The 14,840-nt window shown below is 66.8% G+C and overlaps 1 protein-coding gene across 7 annotated transcripts in view; it reads left to right on the top strand.

Annotated features, from left to right (window-relative positions):
* Positions 1–528: 528 nt before the first annotated feature.
* LOC101557906 (contactin-4) overlaps positions 529–14,840 on the top strand; it is a 584,043-nt gene continuing 569,731 nt past the window's right edge. For 2 of the 7 annotated variants that reach the window (XM_055136077.1, XM_055136083.1), the window contains exon 1: positions 1,677–1,795. The gene's annotated coding sequence lies outside the window, so the exon portion shown is untranslated. Of the gene's footprint in view, positions 705–808; positions 913–1,666; positions 1,796–14,840 lie in introns of those variants that run through there. The other 5 variants (XM_055136085.1, XM_055136079.1, XM_055136080.1 and 2 more) reach the window with 5 other exon arrangements.

Here is a 14,840-nt window from a genome sequence, read left to right on the forward strand (position 1 = left end):
GTCGTCTCTGTGGGAAAATCTGACAACCTACTTTTTCATTGTTTTTTTTTTCTTTAAAATTTTTTTCGAGGCTAAAAATTTACTTTTCTCTGGCTCATGCATATGTAGGAGTACTTTCTGGGTAACTTCTCGCCAGACATTCTTATTTTTATGTTTTCCCGAAAAATATCATACATATATTTTTTATTTTTAATAGTCTAGAGGCACAAAAATAATCCGAAGGTGTTCCACAGTCGGTGCTGGCTGGCAGAAACCCTCTCAGGCAGCCTGGGCCTGGGTACCCAACACCGGGGCTGGCGGAATCTCGTTTCCCGGAGAAACGCTTCTCCCGAGCCGGGGGCCTTCCAGGCCTCTCCAAAATTAGGCAGCCGAGAGAGGGCGGGTCCTTCTCATTGACTTAAAAATGGTAAAAATTCCGGCGCAATGGCACCGGCACCGCTTTTGCCCGCTTCCTACTGGGGGGTGGGTGGGCCACACCCGGCCGTGCTCAGGGCTCACCCCTGCTTCGCCCTGGGCCCCGTGCGCGTTGCCGCTCCGTCTCCTGCCCGGCTTCTGCCCGCTCTCGGCTCGGGACCTTCAGCCCCAGGTGCAGACACACGCCTGGGCAGCTCCGTCCGTCGCGAGAGCAGGAGGCGGCGGGTGCCGCCGGCGGTAGTTGGAGACAGTTTTCCGGGACCCTCCGGGCAGGGGCAGCGGCCCGGCAGGTGGGCGCCACCGAGGTGGCGGCGGCGGAGCGCGCGCGCGCGGTGGGGAGGCTCGGGGGCGCGCGGGCGGCCGAGCACGCGGCCCGGACGCAGACACGATGCCCGCGGTGGCCGGTCCCGCCGGGCCAGCGCCGCCGCAGACGCCCTGACACGCCGTGGGCGCTGTCGCTCTCCCGAGCCAGGCCAGCCCCGTCTCCCGCTGCCCGAGGTCAGTGGCCGAAGCCCCCGCAGCTCCTTTCCCGGCTCGGCAAGTTCCAGTGTCCCCGACCCCACCACCCCCCGCAGACGCTTCTCAGACCCCCAAATAGCGGCGTCGGCTCCTCGGGTCCGAGCCGGCCTCGGGTGCTCGGGCCGGGCGCGCCTCCCGTGCCCGAGACTCGGGTTGCAGGGAAAGGCGCCCCGCTACCGGGGCACCCCCGCCAGGGCACCACGCGCGCAGCCTCGGGCCGCGGTGGGGACCCCCGGGCACCCTTCCCTTCCCGGCTCACCGCCGACCCTCTCCGCGGGCGGGCAGGAGCGGCGCCGGGAGCGCGCGGCCCGTCCCCGCCGGCACTGAGCATGCCCGGGCTCCCCGCGCGCGCCCGCTCTCCGCACCCCTGCCCCGCGCCCGCCGCGCGCGCCGCTCCCCGGGCGCCCCCTCCCCGCGCCCCCCTCCGGGAGCCCCCTCCCTGTGCCCCTTCTGGCACCCCTTCCCCGCGCCCCTCTCCAGGCGCCCCCTCCCCGCGCCCGCCCCGCGCCCCCTCCCCGTGCCCCTCCTGGTACCCCCTCCTCGCGCCCCTCCTGGCACCCTCTCCCCGCGCCCCTCTCCGGACGCCCCTCCCCGCGCCCGCCCCGCGCCCGCCCCGCGCCCGCCCCGCGCCCGCCTCCCGCACCCCTCCCCGCGGCCGGCGCGCGCCCTGCCCGCGGCCCCGCCCCCGCCCCTCGCGGTCCCCGCGCCCCTCCCGGCCGAGACGCCGCAGCCGACTCCGCGGCGCCGGGTTTTGGGAGCCGCCGCGGGCCGAGGCGGGGACGCGGCGGCGGCGGCGGCGCGCGGGGCTGCACCCCGGGATTGGTGGCAAGTAGGAGGCTTCGCCGCCACCGCGCCGGGCCAGGTGAGTGCGCGGGGCGCGGCCTGGGGGCTCGGCGCCCGGAGCCGGTGCGACCCCCGCGGCCGGGGCTGCTGGCACCGCGGCACCCGCCGCCGCCGCTCCCGAGCCCAGAAGTTTGGGCGCCGCGAGGGGAGCGCAGCCTGGCAGCGGGCGCGGGGCGCGGGCGGCGTGGGGGCCGGGTGGTGGGGGCGCGGGCGGCGTGGGGGGCCGGGTGCAGGGGCGCGGGCGGCGTGGGGGGCCGGGTGCAGGGGCGCGGGCAGCCTGGGAGCCCCGAGCGCGGGGGGCGCGGGCAGCCTGGAGCTCCAGGTGCGGGGGGCGCGGGCAGCCTGGAGCTCCAGGTGCGGGGGGCGCGGGCAGCCTGGGAGCTCCGGGTGCAGGGGACGCGCCCCCCGCGCCACCCCTCCGCCAGCGGGCGCCCCCCTTTGCCGCCCCCCGCTCCGCGCCGTCCCGGGCGCGGCGCCCGGCCGGACCCGGAGCTGCCCACCGCGGCGTGCGCGGGCCCGGGCGCCCTGGCGGCGGCTTCCCTGCCGCGGCTCCCGGCGCTTCGGGAACTTTTCCTAGTTTTCCTGCCGGGTCCCCCGCGGGGCGGGACGTGACCGTGTGGCCGGCGGGGCTGGGCCGGCGGGAGGCGCGCCCGGCGCTGGCCGGGGGCTGCGGGAGCCGCGATGCCCGCGCCGCCGAGCCCGGCGCTCCGGGGCTGGTGTGAGCGCGCCGCGGGCCCCAGGGCGCAGCGATGACCGGCGGCCGCGTCTCCCCCGGAGCCCCCGGCCGCACCCCCACCGCACCCCAACCTTCCTCCCGCGGGGACCTCCCGCCGGGGCGTCCCAGAGCGGCCCCCCCAGCCCGGCCCTCCCGGGCCCCGCGCCCCAGAGGACTTTCCCCTTGTCACCGGCGATTATTGATTTTTCTGTTGCTTGGGTCCCACTGGCGTCCGCCGGCCGGAGCCGCGGAGAAGGCAGGATATTACCGCCTGGACCCCGCCGAGCACGGGTCCCTGACCTTTCGAGCTCCCCGGAAGATAAGTGACCTGTTGTCTGCGCTGCTGGCCGGGCCCTGGAAACGTCAGCGCCGCCGCCCTCGCTTGCCAATGGGAACCTTCCCCGGCCGAGCCCCGAGCTGTCTCTAGGGGTCGTGGGGGCCCTGGTGCCTTTGCCCGCGGGAGGAGACCCGGAGGGCGCGCTTGTAATGCACCTTGCGTCTCTTCAAAATCATCTCCGGGTCCCAGTTCTCCGGCTTCCCTATTTACTCCTGTGTACCTCTGATGTTCCCCTATGAAACAACGTCTAAGGCCAGAATTTATCTCTTGAAAGTTACACGGAACATCTGTTACCTTGATGTAGGTCTTAAAAATAAAAGTAACCTGAATAATTCAGGTTCTTGCTGCAAACTCTGGTTATTGTTCTCACTCCTGGCGGCCTTGGTGAGGCGGTCGCCCCTTGGTTCCTTCTGTTGCATTGGAAGCACAGAGAGCACGCACATTAGCGGCCATCTATTTTTTATCTCATGGTACATGATTTTAATGGAATAAACATTTCATTTGGGGAACAGAGCGATGTCTGTTTACACGGAGAGTTTTGCTTTAATCTCCCCTAAGTCTCTGTTTTGATTGCCTTCACTTACTGGTCTTCATTCATTTTTGATTGTTTGCTATCGGAAGAAAAGTTAATCATACTTAAAAGAAAAGTTACCCATCGCTAAGCCGCGTCTGTAAGTCACTGCACAGGAAACGGATGTGCAGTGGAATGAACTGAAGAATGAACTGAGCAGTTGGCACCGTGATCCGCGTGGTTCTGGGGCACTGCGGGATTCGGCGGGTGCTTCGCGCTTTCTGGCCTTTGTGCCGAGTCTTTGGCGCTGTGAGACCGTGGCACGCCCAGAGCTGCCGTGTCTCCTGTCCGAGGCTGGTGGGGAGAGCCCGTCCCCGCTCCAGACTCAGGCGGATGGGGGTCTCCGCTGGGTGGGGTGGGGTTCCTCGGCGCCTCAGGACTCCCCGAGCGAGGCAGAGTGTCTGTGGAGGGAGAGTGGAGACTCGGTCCCCGGTGCTGAGTTTGGGGAGCACTGACTTGGGAGCTGTGGCCCAGGATGGGGCTGAGGGAGCCCGGGCTGCAGGCTGGCAGCTCAGGGGCTGGCTCTGTGGTGCTGCAGGGCCTGGGCTGGGCCGACTCTGGCTCCTGTTCCTGCTGCTCCCCCCCACCCCCGCGGTGACCTGGCCGTGCCCCCTCCCCGGGCCCAGCTTGGCCTCACAAGCTGCGGGCAGGGCAGCTGCCGCCACAGGAGGAGGCCCGTGCCCGTGCCGTGTGCACTGGGCTCTGGGCAGTCCTGTCCAGCGGGGCCCAGCAGGGGGACCTGTCCAGGGAGCGGCAGGGACCTGGGCCGTCTGCGTGCGGTTCCCTCCGTGTGCAGCAGAGGGCACTTTTCCCCTCTCCGGCCCCGACCTGCCAGGGACTTCATCTGGGGGGCGGCCGGCCCCGAGGGCGGTGCTCAGGGCTTACTCCTGGCTCTGCCCGGGCCGTGCCCAGGAGGCGAGCGCCTCCACCCTGCAGGCTCCCTCCAGCCCTACCTCCTTTCCTTAGTTTTGGGTCTGTGCATCACTGCCAGGGTGCCCGGAGCTGCTGTAGTGCCGGGCGGGGGTCACTCCAGTGTTCAGGGCCCCGGGGCCCCGCTTAGCACTCGGCTCTCGGGCCGTCTCCTGGCCTGTCTGCTCCTGGGTGAACAGGGGCAGGTCTAGGAAACTGAGGACCGAGGACCCCTGAGGTGGAGATGGCCCGTCTCCCAGAACCGGGCCGCTGCCGTGTGCCACGCGGTCGAGAGAGTCGCCCTCACTCGCTCACGAGGCTGGCCAGGGTGGCCCAGCAGCCCCACCCACCCACGCACCCGCAAGGGCAGGGCTGGGATTGGAACCCGGCCCTCGGGCTCTGGAACGGATTTACTGCTTGGTTTTGCCTCGGTTGCTTTCTTTGACCTTCTGGACCGAGCTTTTCTTTCCTTTTCTGGGTCCCACCCGGCGATGCTCAGGGGTTGCTGACTCCTGGCTCTGCTCTCAGGAATCACTCCTGGCGGTGCTCGGGGGACCCTCTGGGATGCCGTGGATCCAACCCAGGTCGGCCGCGTGCAAGGAAAACGCCCTCCGCGCTGTGCTGTCGCGCTGCCCCCTCTTTCCTTTCTTCCTGTGAGAAAGGCAGACGACATCATGGAGAAGACAGGCTCCGTCCACGGTCACAGGAACGGGGAGAGTCAGACGCGGGGTGAGGGCCTGTCCACGGGCAGGTGCACCGACCCGGCCCCGCACAGCCCAGCTCTGATGGGCACAGCCCTTCCCGCCCGCCCGTGGCTCTCCAGGGCGCGCTCAGACGAGGAACGTGGGGTGAGCGGGCGCTGTCCCCCCTGCGAGGCCTCTTCTGCCCAGAGCCGCTGGCACGTGGCCCCTCAGCTGCCCTTCCTCTTCCTGGAGCCCCTGGGCCAGCGTGGGCCGGGAGGACCTGCAGGGACAGTCATTGGGACCCAGGTCCCAGGCTGGCACGTGGGCAGCCTCGCACACACGCTGCAGGTGTGCACGTGTGTCCGACGACCCGTTTTAGCACAGAGATGGACGTGGCAGATTTGGGTAAATGACACATTCACCTGGCACCTCCCCGCCACAGTCTTGTCCCTGTTTCCCGACTGTCCTGTGCGGATGGCGTCCCCTTGGGCACCCCCTGCCCGGGCTGCCGTCCACCCACCGCACACTGAGACCCCCGCTGTCGGCCCCTCCCCCCGCCCAGCCAGGGGCCAGGCAGCTCACTCCCTGCTGGCACTTTGCCTCCCCCATCAGACTGGCGTGGGCCGTCAGCGGGCAGGAGCCCCGTCGGGGTCTGCCCTGCAGCGAGAGCCCCCAGGGACGCGCCCCTCTCACCCAGCTGGGTGAGCGCCACCCTTTGCCGCAGCTCGAGGGTGAACTTCCGCCAGGTGGGGCCGATTCTGGTTTGGGAGGTCACGAGACCCGGGAGGCACCGGGGAGGCGGGGGAGGGAATCTCCACTTTGGTTCTTCCTGCTCCCGTCTCAGTGCCGCTGTGGCCTCTGCTCCCCGCCCCCCTTCCCCCCCCCCAGTCCAGGCCTGGGGCCCCTAGCCCCGAGGGTACCACCGTGCCTCCTCCCTCGGCAGGAGCTGGCTGTGGCTGGGCGTGGCATTGAGGGTTCACACACACCGCAGCTTTGTGGGCAGACCTGCCCAGGGCGGGTGCAGGGAGAGAGGGAGGGAGAAGAAGAGGGAGGAAGAGGGGGACGGAGAGGGAAAGAGAGGGAATGGTGGGGGGGAGAGAGAGATATGGAGTCATTCTGGGTCCTTGGTGGGTGCCTGGACACGGTGCTCTTGGCCATCTGATGGGCTGAAGCAGAGAAGGCTTGCCCTCTAGCTTGGGAAATCCCCGAGCACTTTTCCTGGGAGCACTTACCTGCCTCCACACGTGTATCTTCCACCTTCCCTGCTCAGCGTTGTGCGGCCATCTGGGCAGGACCTGCTGTCCCCCACTCCCCACACGCCCTGCACTGGCCCAGGAGGTGCCGTGACCCGCCAGAGACCTCCGGGGAGACCCACATGTGGGCGGCCCCTGCCTGGTGGTGGCTCTGGGCCGAGATCCCCCAGGCAGCGCTGGCCCGGAGGACACTTGGGGGGCGTCTCCCATGCCTGTCACTGCCTTCGGGTCTCTCGAACCAGCGGGACAGAGCATGGACCTTGCCGGAGACAGATTAGTCACCGCCCCGAATCTGTGTGCTGGCGTGTGCGTGTGCATGCATGCGTGTGTGCGCATACATGTGTGTGCATCTGTATTTGTGTGTGTGTGGGTACATGCATGTGTGTGTCTGTGTGCATATGTGTGCCTGTGTGCGCACCTGTGTGTGGGTATGCGTGTGTGTGCATGTGTGTGCGTGTGTGCGTGTGAACATGCATGTGCATGTGTGTGTGTGCATGTCACGTATGAGACAGCGCAGGTCCGTCCTGCTCTCTGGGGGTGAGGGCAGCTCTCTATTGACGGCATTGCTGTGGGATTAGAACCCGGCCTTCGGAGTCCACTTGACCCGGCAACTGCCCGCAGCTGCGCCTGCTGGTGGCTGTGGCTCCTGACAGGCCCGGGAGCCCGGGGTCGCTGCGGAGAGCGCGGGGGAGGCCGCCGGGGCCTGGCCCTGCAGGACGGCAGCGCGGCAGAGGCGGGGCTGGAGGGGCCGCGTGTGAGTGGGCCGCGCGGGAGGGGTGGGAGGAACTCCTTGGACGAGGCCTTCGGAGTCAGGTCAACAGCCTTCATGCTCTGGAAGAGGAAACGCTCCCGTGTCTCGGCCTGGTTGTAGCCTGCAGCCCCCGAGATGCACATTCTGACGCCTGCTCGTCAGACAGCGGGGCTGCAGCTCTGCCTGGGCGGCCTGGTGAGTGTGGACCCTGCTGGTCCGGGTGCCTGGCTGTTGGACGGGCACGACGGGCCCCTTGGCTCCCTCCAGCGAAGTCAGCTGCCTGGGAGCGGAGCGTCTGTGTGCCGAGTGCTTTGCCGAGTGCTTTGCCGCCTGCTCGTCTCTCCGGCTCCAAACCTGTGTTGGGCTCCCCGTCGCTGTGGGCGGGTCACGGGGGCTGCAGGAGTGCGGGGCGCTGGGTGGGAAGAACAACAACAGAAACGACGGCCGTGATGCAGACGTGCACTCCTGGGCCAGAGCCCGGCCCTGACTCGGCCCCTGAGCACTGCCGTGTGCCTGCCGGGAGGCCGGGGTCTGGGCCCCTGCCGTCCGTTTGGGTCTTAGGGATCTGTGTCCTCTGGGCCGGAGGTCCCTCTCACCCCTAACGTGAATCTGGGTGCTGCTGTCTTGAGTAACCGTTGGTGGCTGTTGGCCCGGCCTTGGAGATGAATCGGGCCCGGCGCGGCTGTGCTGCTGACCGGGTGCGAGACGGCCCTGGGGGCGAGTCTGCGGCAGGCCCCTCTACTTGCGCCCGGCCGGGGGCAGCCGTGACTTTCCAGAGCACCCGAGCCGGGAACCGTGAGCCATGCAGGGCGCACCACGCGTGTCCCCACGGCCAGGACTGGCCTTGAGCGCCAGCTCCGTGTCGGGCCGGAGAGGGCCCTCGGGTGCCCGCACTCTCCGCCCTGCCCCCAGCACCGTCACGTCGCTCTGCGGGGGGGGGGTCTGTCTGTGAGTGACCCGCCACCCGCCCTGGAGGGCCGCTGTGGATAGGACGAGGGCAGCCGGGGCTCGGCACAGTGATCAGTGCTCGTGATCAGTGCTCACGCACGGCCCCGGGCTTCCCCAGGCCGCCCCTCCTATGGGTGCTCCTTCCCGTGGGTGGACATGAGGAGACAAAAGCACAGCCCTCGGGACAGTGCTCGGCCGGGCCCTTGGGGTGGAGCGCTGCGCTCTCCGGCCGGGAAGGGGGACAGAGTGGCCGTGCGTCTGTCTGTTTGCCACGGCCGCCTCCTGTCCTCTGCTGCTCGGCCAAGGAACTGCGCGCTCAGGGGACCCCGAGGGAGACGCCGAGGGTCCCCACCCGCCCACCGGGCTCGAGGCCCCGCGCAGGGTCGTGTTTGTGAGTCCGGTGGCCGTGAGGCGGGTGCGGGCGAGTCACCTGGGGTCCCTCTCACCGTTCGTCAGAATTTCCCTCACCGCCCAGACTTTCTCTCCCACTTCCCTTTTTGCGTGTGTGCGTGTGCGTGCGTGTGTGCGTGTACGTGTGTGCGTGTGTGTGCATGTGTGTGCACGTGTGTGCATGGGAGGCCCACCCAGGGGTGCTCAGGGCTCTCTCCAGGCTCTGTGCTCAGGGATCACTCCTGCTGGACCCAGAACCGTACGGGACACGGCAGTTTGGGCCTGTGTCGGCTGCGTGCGAGGCCGGTGCCCTTCCCTCTGTGCCTCCCCTGCCGTCCCCCCGTCTCCGCTTTGGTGGAAACGCGCAGCTTTGGAGCCTGCGCGGGGCACGGGATGCGCTGAATTCATGGTCCCATTAATTGGACTCGATTCTTTATTAGGAGCCATTTACCAGTGTATTGTGATTTATGTCATGTGCGGCAACCCAAATGAGCACTTTTCTCTTACGCATTTCTGGTATTCAAGCCTCTTCTGAATGATGCTCTTCTGAATTAATGAGCTTTTACAAATTTTAGTCATTTTCTTACAAAGGGCCTCCTTAAATCAACACGTTTAGGTTAAGGCTCCGGAGGAAGAATGGGTTGGCGCCCTACCCAGACAAGGCGTTCTGTGCCGTGTGGGGACTCGGTCTCCGCAGACGGCAAACACCGCCCGGGGGCTGCGTGGGAGGCGGTGGGCAGAGCGCGGGCTCCCAGCGTCGCTGTCTTGCTGCGCTTGTTGAAGGTGGCGCCGTGCTGATGGGCTGTGCGGAAGTCATTGTCCAGGGCGGGTGGCTGGGGCGGCCCCACCCTGCACGTGCTCCAGAGCCTACGGGGCAGCCCCGCGCGCTCCAGCACTGCAGGGCCCGAGGATTGAGGTTCTTTGGCCACGTGTCTCTGGAGTAGCTCCCGGGGCTTCTGGGCAGTGCCTGGAGTCCCCCCGCCCCCCAGTAAATGAGTAGGGCCAGGGGGTAACAGCGAGAGCTTTGCAACCTGGAACTCTGGGTTCTACCCCTGAGCACCCAACACAGAGCACAATAAAGCCCAAAAGAGTTACAGACTTGAAACAGCGTGCTGTGCCGGCACTCAGTATGGTGACTCGGGCTGGAGCGAGAGCACAGCGGTAGGGCGTTGGCCTTGCACGTGGCCGACGGGGTTCGATTCCTACGCCCCTCTCGGAGAGCCCGACAAGCTACCGAGAGTTTCCCGCCCGCACGGCAGAGCCCGGCAAGCTCCCCGTGGTGTATTCGATATGCCAAACACAGTCACAACAAGTCTCACAATGGAGACGTGACTGGTGCCCGCTTGGGCAAATACATGAGCAATGGGACGACAGTGACAGTGACAGTATGGTGACTTTTTTTTTTTTGCTTTTTGGGTCACACCTGGCTCTGCACAGGGGTTACTCCTGGCTCTGCACTGAGGAATTACTCCTGGTGGTGCTCAGGGGACCATATGGGATGCTGGGGATCGAACCCGGGTCGGCCGCGTGCAAGGCAAACGCCCTCCCCGCTGTGCTCTCGCTCCAGCCCCAGTATGGTGACTTATGATGCATTTGTGTTTGCTTGCCGTGTCTCCCCCAGGGAAAGGCCACATGGCCTCTTGCTCCGCGTCCCTCAGATACACCACACGACTTGCTCTCTGCCTGGCCTGTGCGTGGCCCCGTGGCCGCTCGCTCTGTGTCTGCCCCCTGTGGCGTCTTCCTCTTGTCTGTGATGCCCCACGTAGTCTCCTGCCCCTGGTTCCTTCTGTGGAGAGGCTGTGCGGTCTTGGGTTCCCGTGTCTCACGTGTGGCATCCCTCGTGGCCGTAGTCTCATGTGGCACGTGGCCTCTGGCCCACGGCGTCGTGAGCATGCCCTCTCGCTCCCAGGTGTCCTCTGTGGGTTTGACGTGACCTTTGACTCCCACATCCCAGCTGTGGCGTGTCGTGTCTGTCCACGGACACGTAATGTGGCCTGTACTCCTGAGTCACGTGTGCGGCTGCAACACGTGGTCTCCTGTTTCTGTGTCTCATCCACGGAGACCCCGTGTGGTTCCCAGGTGGCCCTGCTCCTGTCGCCCATCCCTGGGTAGACCCTGTGTCCCCTGGTGTGGCGGCGGGCAGGTTGCGTGGGCTGACGTGCAGGGGGCCGCCCTTTCCCGTGAGACACCCTCAGCACGTGTGGCCTTGGCTGTGGGGAAGTTGCTGCCCTGTGGAGAGCAGCTGGTTCTGCGCTGGAACGGACGGGCCGGCAGGTGCTCACGGGACTGTGCCCCGCTCTCTGCCCAGACAGCAGAGGACGTGCTGGGGCACGTGGGGCAGGAGAAACGGGATGGTCACGCGAGGTTGGAGTCTGTAGGAGACTGACGGGGCGTGAGCAGTTTGCTCTGCTGGCCCCGCTGCCGGCTCATCTCTGTTCCCTCCAGAGAATCCCGGTGTCCAGGGCCCTCGGGCCCTCGGCCGCAGCGGCTCAGTCTGTGGTTGACGCGTTTGCCTGGCGGCTTCCCTCCCTTCCCCTCCCCTCCCCTCCCCTTCCCTCCCTTCCCCTCCCCTCCCCTCCCCTCCCCTCCCCTCCCTTTCCTCCCCTTCTCTCCCCTCCCCTTCTCTCCCCTCCCTTTCCTCCCCTCCCCTCCCCTCCCCTGCCCTCCCCTCCCCTCCTCTCCCCTCCCTTTCCTCCCCTGCCCTCCCCTCCCCTTCCCTTCCTTTCCTCCCCTCCCCTCCCCTTCCCTCCCCTTCCCTCCCCTCCCTTTTCTCCCCTCCCCTTCCCTCCCCTTCCCTCCCCTTCCCTCCCCTCCCTTTTCTCCCCTCCCCTCCCCTCCCCTTCCCTCCCCTTCCCTCCCCTCCCTTTCCTCCCCTCCCCTTCCCTCCCCTTCCCTCCCCTCCCTTTTCTCCCCTCCCCTCCCCTTCCCTCCCTTTCCTCCCCTCCCCCCTCCCCTTCCCTCCCCTCCCCTCCCTTTCCTCCCCTCCCTTTCCTCCCCTCCCCTTTCCTCCCTTCCCCTCCACTCCCCTCCCCTCCCCTCCCCTCCCCTCCCCGTGCTTGAAAGACCTTTAAGGATGGAGCCTTGCTAATTGCCTTGAACTGTTTGTCTGATTCCCCCATCTAGGTTCCCGTGATTTGATCGAATTTAAAGGCTTACACCGCGTATTGTTTTGTTCCTCGTGCCCCGTTCGCCTTCCTTACTCGGGCCCTTTCCATTTCTCTCTGACCTGTGGAATAAGGAAGCGTTTTCTGTTTTCCGTTGCGATTTACATCTCCCCTGTTGTCTACTAGTCAGAATCTTGTTGACAGTCTGAAGCTTAATCCATGAGCAGACCTCATCCGTTTGCTTCGATCCCGTGGAATCTAAATTGTGGCTTTGTTATAAAATTAGCCTGATTACAGGCTCCTGCTCGCCCCGGCCCTGGGTGTCTCTGTTGTCTGGCGGTTCCCGGATCGTGCCCTGCCCTCGGCGTCCGCGTGCTTTCCTCTGAGTGCGGGGAGCACGCAGGGAGGCCCCACGTGGGCCTTCAGAGGCAGATGGTGGCAGTCCTGCGCCTCCGTCCCCGCGTGTTATGAAAGGCGCTGAGGAAGGTGAACTGCACCACCCCCGATTACTAGGATCACCCGGCGGAGACACGGGAGGGGCCGCGCTCTCCGTGGCCGAGCTCGAGACGGAGTCGGCTAGAGACCGCAGCATGGCTCTCTCTGAAACGCGCAGGACAGGTTTACCTGACACGCGTGGAACGGCTCGGGCCCGTGGCGGCTGGTCCAGCCGGCCTTGGGTCTTGGCTGTTGAGCCCCTGACTCCTGTGGGCCGGGGACACACCCTCAGGGACCCAGAACAAAGTCTCCGGGACAGCCACCTCCCTGCGGTGCCCCCGTCCGTCCCCGAGGTCTGGGTAGGAAACTCGGAACTCGACTCCCCAGGACTCCTGCTTGCCGGAACCTTCCTTGCCACGGGAGACCGAGAAGGGAGCGAGTGGCCCTGATTTACACGCCCCGGCTGCTCACCCGCTGCCCCCTGCTGCCCCCTGCTGCCCCCTGCCGCCCCCTGCCGCCCCCTGCCGCCCCCTGCCGCCCCCTGCCGCCCCCTGCCGCCCCCTGCCGCCCCCTGCCTCTGGGCGGGGCCCACCAAGCCGCGTAGTCTCCGGGGATGCGCCTGTCTCTGACCCCGAGTCGCGGCAGGTGAGAGATGTGCGGCACAGCCCCGGGGGACAGGTGGAGCGACCCAGGGAGAGTGTCCGGCGGTCATCAGGCCTGGGACGGACAGTGCACAGAAGTCACCGTTGGTGTTTTATCACCTTCCCGGGAACATGCTGTTTCCGAAGCCCTCGGCGAGGGCGTGTTTCATATTACGTGTTGATACCTGGTCTCTTCATGTTCACCTGTGCGCATGTGTGTAGCTGTGCGCTCGGGGCCAGCTCCCTGGGTGTGAAAATAGGCCGAGGACTCCGCTGTCACGGGAGGCTGGGGTGGGGGAGGGCGGATGGTTGGGTTCCGTGGCAGGTGGGCGGGCACAGGGCTGGGAGGAGACGGACACGTGACCCCGTGCAGGGCTGGGACGTGGCTCGTGCTCAGGGCAGGACCCGAGTGTGAACCCAGCACCCTGGGGTGTGACTCCAGAGCACTGCCGTGTGCCACCCAGTGCTCCCCAGAGCGGCGGGGATGCTCAGTGGCCGTCCAGGGCCTCTGAGCACCAGTTGGAGAGTCCCTGCCCCATCCCCAAGACAGTGAGAGCACTGTGTCAGGGGGTGGTCACGGGAGAACACGGCAGAGGTGTGTCAGGGTGGTCGCGGGAGAATGGAGAGCGGCGTGGCCAAGGGCACTGGGCGTCTGTCGGGCGCTGGCGGAGACCCGGGGGCCTTGCCACTCCGGCCACCTCCCGAGAATGGGGTCGGCTGGCGCGGGAGGCAGCAGGATGGGGCCCTGCAGACCCGGAGCCTCTCAGGGGCCCTGGGCGACGTTCAGCGTGTGGGACTGAGGGTCCCGGGGGTGACGGGGCCCTGCAGCCCGTCCAGGCTCTGGGCCTGGGGGGACAGGACCGGGCCCACGAGCACGTTTCATTCATGACACATGTTCAGACGTGTCTAGCGTGTTTCACCTGTGAGTCCAGCGGGCAGAGGGATTGGTCAGTCACTGGGGCCTGCGGCAGGACACGGGGGTGGACAGCAAAGGGAGCCCAGCTGTCGCCCAGCTAAGGGGATCCACACACTCTTCTCACGGTGCAGAGCCCTGGGTGGTCGGTGCCTCCGTGCAGGGCGCGGGGTCCTCCCCGACTCGGTTTCCAGGCTGAGCGTCCAGACTGGCTCCCCCCCGAACACGGCTTCGAAGCCAGTGGCCCACCTGGTGGGTGCCCCGAGCTGTCGCTCCCTTGCTGGGTGCCTTTGCCGGCAGGGAGTGGACGTGTCCACGGCCCCAGGGAGTGGCCAGACTGCTGTGGGCGTGTCGAGAGCGCAGGGGTGAGGAGATTCTACCACCAGCCCCGCCCCCCCCTGGTCTCCGGGAGGACAGACCCTGACGCCCCCTCCCCGGCTCTCTGGGCAGCTGCCTGGGTGGCGGCCAGTTCCGGGGGCCCCGGCTGTGTCTGAGCCGCGCTGGGCGCGTCCCGCTCCCCTGGGCGGGTTATCTGGGGCACAGGCCGGTCCCCGTGACGTCGCCGTGTCTGCGCGTGGCAGGGCCGTCCATCCGGGTCTGAGGCCCCTCACCCCGGCCGGCCCGGGCTCTGCCCTCTGCAGCCCAGTGCTCGGCCCACCCGGGCTCTGCTCTCTGCAGCCCAGTGCTCACGCCCAGCTCTGCGTTCAGGTGCTGTGGGCGACTCGGCACCAGCCTCGCTTTCCCCTGCGTTTGGGGGACCCAGAGGGCTTCTCCCTCACGGCTTCCCCGCCAGGCAGCGCCCGTGGGAACAGCAGCTGCAGCCCCTGGCCCCCCCTGCTGCTCTCCGCAGGGCTGAGCCGGGGGGCAGCGGGGGCAGCCTGCAGCCTGTCCCCGTTTGCTCCTGGCTTCCATGCACCGCGGCACTGGCGAGTAACTCAGTCAGGCCCGAGGGATGTGGCAGCACCCGCCAGGGCCCTTCAGAGCAGGCAGTCCCTCGTCACTGGCCCCGCTGGACCCTCGGGGTGGCCGGGCCGGGCAGGGTCCCAGGGTCAGATGGAAGCGCCCACCCCAGGCTCGCCATGGCAGGGGCCGTGTTTTGGGGCCGGCTGGCCTCTGTCCGGGTGCCCGCGTGCAGTGCGTCCTCAGCCCAGCCCGGGTGCCTGGGAACTTGGGGACTCACAGCGTGCTCCCGAGCCCTCCATCTCGGCCCCGGGGAGGAGGTTGAGGAAACTCTATTTTGAATGCTCTCCCCATGGGATTCTGCTGTTCAGCCGGGTCTGGCAACTGGAGCGTATTCTGCAGAGCACGAATTCTCCGGGATATAAATAGGATCGCTTCGAGAAAAAAAAAAAAAGAGGCTTAGCAGAAATGAGCTCAGAAAAATTCGGGACTTATATAAGCTTTTTATATTAGG

The sequence above is a fragment of the Sorex araneus genome, chromosome 4, assembly GCF_027595985.1.
Source record: "Sorex araneus isolate mSorAra2 chromosome 4, mSorAra2.pri, whole genome shotgun sequence".
Taxonomy (NCBI): Eukaryota; Metazoa; Chordata; class Mammalia; order Eulipotyphla; family Soricidae; genus Sorex; species Sorex araneus.